We start from the raw sequence: 2,529 nt of genomic DNA, 5'->3' as shown, positions 1-2,529 counted from the left end.
GATGAATTACTGCCCACCTCTGATTGATATAGGGTAGAGTAGAAATATTTGAACTGGTCATTAATGACTCGGGGGTCGTGAGATATCGAATCAGCACCTATTTCAATTCCCGAAATCGCGCGTTCAGCTGACCGCTGTTTGAGCTGAAGTGCAAGGAGCCTCCCCGCTTTATCTCCATGTTCATAATATACCTGCCTGGATTTAAAAATATTTCTTTCGGCTCTCCATGTCATAAGCGTGTCAAATTCAGTTTGCAACAGTAATTTCTCCTTAAAAAGATCTGGCGTAGGTGAAAGAGCGTAACGCCTATCCATATCCGCAATCTTGTCAGCCAGTTCTTTAAGTTGTTTAGAGCGCTCCTTGTCTCTGTGTGCCACATAAGAAATAACTTGGCCCCTAATATAGGCTTTCATAGACTCCCACAAGACTCCCCTCGACACATCCTGAGTGTCATTAATTTCTAGAAAGAAGTCAATCTGATTGCTGAGAAACGTTTTAAAGCGTTCACATAAAAGTAATAGGGGGTCCAGCCGCCACGTTCGTTGGGGCGCTACATTACCTGGAAAAACCAGACCCATCTGCACAGGGCTATGATCTGACAACACTATACTGTGGTATTTGGTGCTGGAAATTAAGGGAAGTAGCTGGTTATCGACAATGAAGTAATCAATCCTGGAGTAACTGTGATGTACAGGGGAAAAAAAGGAAAATTGCTTCGTAGTTGGGTTTGTTGCACGCCACGGGTCTGATAAGCCGTAAGAACGAAGTAGGGAATTGATAGCCACTGCTGCTGACGAGAGGGTGTTGCTCGACCTTACGCTTGATCGGTCCAGCTGGGGAGAAAGGACACAATTAAAGTCTCCACCTAGAATTAGTTTATAGGAGACAAGGTCTGGGAGAGTCGAAAAAAAATTAAGAAAGAACTGCGCGTTGTCCCAGTTAGGACCATAAATATTAGCCAGTATTAGTGGTGTGTTAAACAGCTTGCCCACTACAACAACATATCTGCCATTAGGATCTGATATCACTTCAGAGTGTTCAAATGGAACCCCCTTCCTAATTAAGATTGCTGTTCCCCTGGCTTTGTAGTTAAAACGTGAATGATATATTTGTCCAATCCACTTACAACCTAATCTTTTTTGGGAGTTAGTATTTAAGTGTGTCTCCTGTAGAAACATCACGTCAGGTTTGAGCGATTTCAAATGACTAAGTACCTTGCTTCTTTTAACCAAATTATTCAGCCCTTTGACGTTCCAGCTAATGAATGAGACCGATTTCTGTTGATTATTCACATTATCCAGAGTCATAGTGCCACAATCGATAATAGACTGGTCCTGCACGTCGGTTATATCTCAGTGTTTCAGTGCCTGTTTGAGCCACAACATAAACCACAGATAAACCCAAAGCAAAACTAACAAAAACAAACAGATAAACATAGACAAACCTCTCACCATCCTGGACCCCTGGGCTGGTCTTCCACAAACCTGAGACTGCCCTGAGAACACTCCTCTCTCTCCTAGGCATATAACACGTTTACACTAGCTTAAACTCTTACATGAACTCAGCAAAGACAGAACAAAGTATAATAGGACCCTTGACTCAACATCATTATTGCCGCATGCATGTCGGCACCCATCCACTTACAGGCTGGTACGGCTCTGAACACTCACGGTTGGAAAATAATCCCACAAGAAAGGGGTAAAACCCAATAAAAATAATGACACTGGTGATAAGAAAAAGGGGATTCATTAATCAGAATACATCAAGAAGCAAAATAAAAGCACTGTTGGGGTTATGGTGTCGGGCTGGAACTAAGACCAATGAGGATACCGAAGATATTCTGAAATAAAATATTCCCCAGGCCACATGACATCCACAGAAATCCCCAACATCTTGTAGCTATACCTTGTCCAATCATAAAGGGCATCCAACCGTAGCGTGGCGACGTTCACCAGTCAATGCACAGCCTGTGCAGGCTACCTCAATGGTAGCACGCAGCGTGTGATACCTGTTGTGGTCCGTGAATTAACTGTCACTCTCCCTCCGTCTCCCGTGGGCGCAGATTGGTCTCGACGTAGTGCCTTGCCTTGATCGGGTCTTCGAAAGACATCTGTTCACCAGCCGGGGTCGTGATTTTCAATGTAGCTGGATACAGGAGACCATATTTCACTCCCGTACACCGGCGAAGCAATTTTCTCACCTCGGTAAAGGCCGATCTCTTCTTTCTAACGGTGGCCGAGTAATCTGGGTAGATGTAGAAACGCTTCCCATTACGGGTAATGGGACCTGCCCCCATGGCCTTTCGAAGAACATCCACTTTCTCCTGAAAATAGTGGAACTTGACGATTATCGGTCTCGGGGCATCTCCATCCTTTGGCCTCGGCTGCAGGCTCCTATGCGCCCGATCGAGCGTCGGCGTATAGTCAAGGGCGAGCGCTTCCTTCAACAATTCAGCCACGGCTTTCTCCGGTCGAATATTTCCGAATCCCTCTTCCACTCCAATTAGTCTGCAGTTATCACGACGTTGCC

Source organism: Pundamilia nyererei, unplaced genomic scaffold (genome assembly GCF_000239375.1).
Source record: "Pundamilia nyererei isolate P.nyererei 1_Seehausen unplaced genomic scaffold, PunNye1.0 scaffold00023, whole genome shotgun sequence".
Classification (NCBI taxonomy): domain Eukaryota; kingdom Metazoa; phylum Chordata; class Actinopteri; order Cichliformes; family Cichlidae; genus Pundamilia; species Pundamilia nyererei.
The sequence above is the reverse complement of the archived record's forward strand: the minus strand, read 5'-3'. Positions refer to the sequence as shown.